This window comes from Vicia villosa, linkage group LG2, assembly GCF_029867415.1.
Source record: "Vicia villosa cultivar HV-30 ecotype Madison, WI linkage group LG2, Vvil1.0, whole genome shotgun sequence".
Classification (NCBI taxonomy): Eukaryota; Viridiplantae; Streptophyta; class Magnoliopsida; order Fabales; family Fabaceae; genus Vicia; species Vicia villosa.
This window is the reverse complement of record NC_081181.1, coordinates 202,881,976-202,888,647: the sequence shown is the minus strand read 5'-3', so window position 1 is coordinate 202,888,647 and position 6,672 is coordinate 202,881,976.

Genomic DNA, 6,672 nt, shown 5'->3' with positions numbered 1-6,672 from the left:
TTGGAAAGATGATCGTGTCTTCATCGTTCGTGATGATAGAATTAGATCTGAGGAGATAATCGTGTCTTCATCGTTCGTGATGATAGAATTAGATTCTCTTGTCGTGTCAGCACCATTCGTAGTGACTGAATTAGACCGTGGACGTCAGTGATCGTGTCTACACCGTTCGTGATGATAGAATTAGACATCTGAAATTTGATCGTGTCAGTACCGTTCGTAGTATCTGAATTAGATCTTCTGTCGTGTCAGTACCGTTCGTAGTAGCTGAATTAGACTGAAAAGGGTCAGTGATCGTGTCTACACCGTTCGTGATGATAGAATTAGACCTCTGAAATTTGATCGTGTCAGTACCGTTCGTAGTATCTGAATTAGATCTTCTGTCGTGTCAGTACCGTTCGTAGTAGCTGAATTAGACTGAAAAGGGTCAGTGATCGTGTCTACACCGTTCGTGATGATAGAATTAGATCTCTGAGAGTTGACCGTGTCAGTACCGTTCGTAGTAACCGAATTAGATCTTTTGTCGTGTCAGTACCGTTCGTAGTAGCTGAATTAGACTTTGAAAGTGATCGTGTCATTACCGTTCGTGGTAAATGAATTAGATCTTCGAGCGTTGATCGTGTCAGTACCATTCGTAGTAGCTGAATTAGATCTTGGAAAGTTGGAGATTTCGTTCATTTGTCGGTACCTGTATTCTGAAAAAGGTAAGATTAAATTTATGCAATGTCATGATGCATGGATTACATAATGAGTCTCTCAAAATAAATGAGAAGCTTCGTATGTTATGTATGGATTTTTATGAGGTAATGTATGCAAGGTATGAATGTGAATATGATTTATGAACTATGCTTTATGATGTAGTCTTGATTGGGAAAGTAAGTCTCTGTTTCGTTGTAGTTTTGATATCTGGTTTCGTCTTGAAGATGCTCAACTGGGGATTTATGATTTCTGCTTGGGGATGATCAGAATCTTGATGTTCCCTGATTGGTGATAAAGATATTGATAAATCGTGTTGGAGAAGAGCAAAGTGTTGAAGAAACCAGTAGTGTTGAAGATGTAAATCTCTGTTGGGGAGCCATGTCTTTTGTCGAGAGTATTTGAAGATATCTTCTTAAGAATTGCTCTGTGGGAATATGATCTTGTGAAATTGGAGTTGCGGGAAGGCATGGATGCCCTGAACATTGCCCCCAGTATTATAATAATTACCATTCATGGATTTGATTAGGACACACTGCTAAGTATTGATCAAGATGTCGAACTGGACTTGCATAGATTTTCCCCAGTTGGCAGGAACTTTGGAAAGATTCGCTTCGCGAGAACTTTATAAGATGTGCACTTTAGGAGACATGCCCCTAGTAATCATATGCCCAATATGATGTCCTATGTTGGTTGAGCAGTAGCTTCAGATTTTCTTGGATGCGTGCCCCTGATTATTTTGGCATCCTTGAGAGGTTCTCGGAATCTTGACTTGATTGCCCCAGATTGTTTGGACAAATAGTTTGAAACCCACTTGAGGTGTATGCCTTTGATTGTTTGGCTTTTGAGAGATTATTTGAATCTTGACTTGATTGCCCCTGATTGTTCGGAAAAAACGTGCCATGCCCCTTGTATACATAGCAGACATTGCTTCTGAAGTGGTTTTGTTTGTCGGGATAACTTTCAGTCATTAGTTGTACTCTGTGCAAGTTCTTTCTGATGCTAACATTTGAAATTATGTAGCAGAATATGTTTAATAATGAATTCATGAGATGCAATGCATACGTTTGTCTTGAATTTTTGAAAAACCTTTAAAACCTGAGATGCAAAAACACGACACTTGTAAAAAAATGATATTTGTAATAATGTTTGTAAGAATGAAATACCGACTCCTCGTTTTTGGTAAACCTTAAGGAGTCAGGATACCTTTTTTTTTTGTGACAGTATGCTTTCGAACTAACCATGCTTCAATTAGGACTTTCAAGGGTTGTAACGTGGCTTGGTTCACGGTTTAAGAAACAAAGGATAATGGCTCAAAATTTGATTGTACCCACCCCTCTTCGTGATGAACTTCAGTCCTAAGCTCAGTCAACTCAACTTATGCATTCAGGTTCCAAGAGACTTTTGGATTTGCGCTTTTGACAACGATGATGGTTCATAAGCAGAGAGAACTTTTGAGATGGCAGTCACTTCTTCCTTGGGGTAGTCGCAACTTTGAGTTGTTCAAGAATTTATTGACTTCTTTTTTTCATCTCTTTGATATCCCTAACTTTTGCCTGAACTGTCTCTTTGGAGCTTACAGTCAGCGGGATGCCTCGATTTTTGCCTAAGTCATCTTTTTGTTTTTTGACTTAGCAGGCTTTTCTTTGTATATATGTTTTTTCATTTTTTTTTTTTTGTGAAAGATATTGACTGCCTTGCTTAATGATTGATGATCCATCATTGTCTTTTGATTGACATCTCCAACACTTCTTTGATATGTGTGGATGAACGCTTGTGATTGAAACCTTTGTTGAAAGGTGTACTGAATGATTCTCTTAAAATAGAATGCACAGCCAAATTAACTGAGAACTAACCTGCCCCAGGTTATGATCAAGGTTTTGAAATTTCAAGAAATAAAACTCCTACGCCTTAGGCTCAAAGGGGTTGACGAGGGATTAGCATCCTTATATCTCCACTGTTTAGGAATTGAAATAATGCCTGTACATCGTCAGCATAGTCCGCTCAAAAGCATACTGTATGAGGCTGCGATATCGTTTTCGTCATCCTCCCTCAAAAAGTATACAACTTTAGCAGGAGTTGAGTATCACAAAAACATATGCAGAATAAAGACATAATTTAAAACGAGTGATAACGAAATAATTTATTCAAGACAAATATATGCAATGCACTGATGATGATTATTAAAACAAATAATGTCTATCATAATTTGAATGTTTAAACAAACAGAATAGAAATTGCAAATGAAAGTAAATCTAATGATCTAAAGTTCATCCACTATGACATTAATCATTCTTGTCGTGATTGTGCCTGGGAGCAGGGATCACTATAGGAGTCTGGGGATGAGGGAATTCAATTTCACCAGCATCGATCATGTCTTGAATCTTGTTCTTCAATGGCCAACAATCATTTGTATCATGTCCAGGACTATCATAGTGATACGCACACCTTGCATTAGGATTATAACGAGAAGAGGAAGTACTAGGATTCCTCGGAGGGTCCTTCAAAGTGATTAGCCCTTTCTTCAGCAATTGTTGCAACGCTTCGGCCAGAGTCATATTGATCTTTGCGAATTGGCGCTTGGGTGTATCTGACTTGTGTCCTTGTTGTGGAACTGGTGTAAAGGTCAGGATTGTCCCCACAGATTGGTTGGGTTCATCGCGACTTTTCCGATTGTACTCCGTATTGGCCATATGAGGTTTCTTAGGTGAATTGAAGTCAATGATCTTGCAATCAATGAGGTCTTGGATCATGTGCTTTAATGGTCCACAATCCTCTGTATCATGACCAGGACTGTTTGAATGATAAGCACATCTTGCATGGTACTTGTACCCAGGAGCGGGATTAGTAGGAAGTGAATATGGAGGCAATAGAGTTATCAAGTTCTGATTGAGCAGTTGTTGCAGAGCTTGGGACAGCGGCATATGTAATGGAGTAAATGACCGCTTAGGCTTGGATCTCTGATTATCTTGACCACCTTGATGCTTATATTGATTCTTCTCCTTCTCGATCAGAAGTGCCTTCAATTCTTCTTGCCCCTTGGCCAAGTGAAAGATTACTTTTTGGAACTGGTTATTCTGAGCCTGAAGATTTTTGACAGATTGTTCGAGATCCATCTTTCTTACTGAAATAAACAGCGGAAAGATGAGGCATTTGTTTTTATGAAACCTGTGATGCGATGTTTTATGAATGATATGATTATGCATATGCAATGTTTTCAAGGACTTTAAAATTTAAATTTACTTTAAACAAGGAAGAAAGAACAAGCTTTGTTAATAATAATAATAATAATTAAATTGTTCTTTAGTTATGGTTCTTTGCCACTTTGGCTTACAAAAATAAATATGTAAACAACTAGGAATAATAATAACAATACTAGAATTTCTTCAAGCTTCCCATGGACGCTTCCTCTTTGATCCAATGAAGTTGTTGACGTTCTGTTCTGCTTGAAGTAGCCTTGTGAGTTCTAACACTTGTTTCTCTTTGGCGCGGAATTGAGTCTCAAAAGTATCCCTTTCTTCTTTCAATTGGACCCATGACTTTTGTAGTTCTTCTATATCAGTGGGCATGTCTGGATGGAGAACAACCAAAGGAACCTTTTCTTCACATTCAGGTTCAACAATCACAGGTCTAACATAAGGATATGGCATGACAAAGCGTTGAGCGCGAGTGCGTACCCATCTAAGATAAGGTTCCGAGGGAAGGGAGTTCTTTTGCCCCCAACTTTTGCTATCCACCCTGTACACCTTGTTCCAAGCGCGTATGAACTCTTGGCGTTGATTACGAACATCTTCTTCATAATTGAAAACAACCCCTTCAATGAGCAAGTGATGAGGACCATCCCTTCGAGCATAACCAAATTGTCGTAAAGCTAATGAAGGATTGTAGGTGATTCCTCCTCTAATGCCAAGGAGAGGCACATTAGGGAATTTCCCACAATGATCGATGATAGTGACGTACTCTTGAGACATAACATGCCAACGAATATCTGAGTGAGAAAGCGACATGATTCTTCGAGACCATTGCATCTTTTGATCGTTTCTGACTACTGAGCGTGGAAGGTGCGAAATAAACCACCTAGCCAGCAAGGGTGTGCAACACATAAGAGTCCCTCGCTTCTTCATGACACGAGAGTGAAGGGAATGTAGAATATCTCCAAGTAGCGTAGGCACGGGGTTGTGAGTCAGAAAAATCTTGATTGCATGCACATCAATGAATTGATCAGGATTAGGAAACAAAACCAAACTATATATTAATAAAGCCAAAACATCTTCAAAAGCATGGTAGCTCATGGCCTTCAGAAATTGTCGAGCTTTTCCAAATAAGAATTTGGCTGAGAGATCTTCTACTCCATTCTTGGTGTCCCAGTTGGAGGCGATGTCGGATCTCTTTAGGTGAAGTGCAGCAGCAATAGTCTCGAATTTCGGAGTGCTTTCCAATCCAGTAAAGGGCAGATACTCAGATATAGGTACACCAAGTAAGTTTGAGAACTCCTCCAAAGTAGGTACCAACTGATAATCCGGAAAAGTGAAGCAATGATGTTCGGGATCAAAGAATTGGCATAAGACTCTCATCATATCTTCTTCAAATTGAGAGGTGACCAGTCGAAGAAGATAACCATGTCTTTCAGCAAACTTAGAGTCTCCAGGGACTTCCAAGGCGAGCTCCTTAAGCTCAGAAGGTATCCCTACAAAGTTGAGTCGTACATAATCTCTGGTAGAAAAAGCCATGTCCTGCAAAACAGTGTAAATATAAATTTCTCGGTCCTTGAAATTTGTTAGTGGTTATGATATGTCATGATGTTATGATGTTATGATGTTATGATGCCAAGTAGATAACAAACACAAACAAGTCACACAATTGCCTTAAGGGTAGGCTTGCATGAAGTTCATAGGTATATACCCTTCTTCCTTTCGTTTAGTTGGTTCAACCTGTCCTAAAAAGTAACCAGGTTCTATGGTGCTCATATCCCTGATCTTTCTCGTGGGCATTGTCTCAACATAGCACTCAATCGGCCAGCCAAAAGCATCCCTTGAGTCCAATCTCAATGAGTGTAGCATCGAGTATCAACCGGCTTCAGTCAGGAATCCGAAGCCAGCCATCTCGCTACTTCTTATAAGCCAAAGTCAAGTTCGACTAAGGTTCTAAGGGCGAATTAGTGCTCATGACACCACGCGGTAGCCAAATGTCTCCTCGATCAGATTCAAGGGCCATCAGGACAAACCAAAGCGTCGCACTAACGGTGGCCACCAGTTCAACCATAACGATACATGTCGTACAGTCTCCCTGATCTCATGCCACATACCTAAGGTACTCAGATCCGGGTTAGGATCTTTCACACAACAGAATACCCAAAACAGCCCTGCAAAGATAAAGCAAGCAAAATAAACAATAGAAAACATTTAAGTGAATCCTAAACTTTTAAGGTAACCCCTCTTAATCGAAATAAATCCCCAGCAGAGTCGCCAGTTCTGTAACACGGTGAACTGACTTTTTATTAATCGGAATGTCGCGGTAAGCAAGAGTCGCCACCGACTTTTATTTTATCCAAACAAATTCGGAAAGGCAAAAAGAAACAGAAAAAAACCTTTTTTAAAGAAATCTAAGTTCGGGGGGTAATTTATGCAAAGGGAAGGTGTAAGGCACCCTTTGCATCCATGGTTTTCCATGGGCTCTTAATTGCTTTGCTTGCTCGTTTGTTTAGAAAATGTAGATGAAAGAGATAGGGACTTTAGCTTGTGAATAAGCGTTGCCCTTTTGAAAAATTATGAGAAAGAATATAATAAAAAGGTTTGAGCATTGCAAGGCAATTAGGGGCAATTACCTTAAACTCAGATAATAGGTCTCTTTTTGCCTTTCAGAATGAAAGGGTCTATCCTTGCCATAAGAGGGCAGGAAGCCTTTCGTTTGGAGGTTGAAGGGTCATCGAAGCATCCTTTGCCATAAGACTATCCCATGCCATAGAAGGGCAGGTAGTCT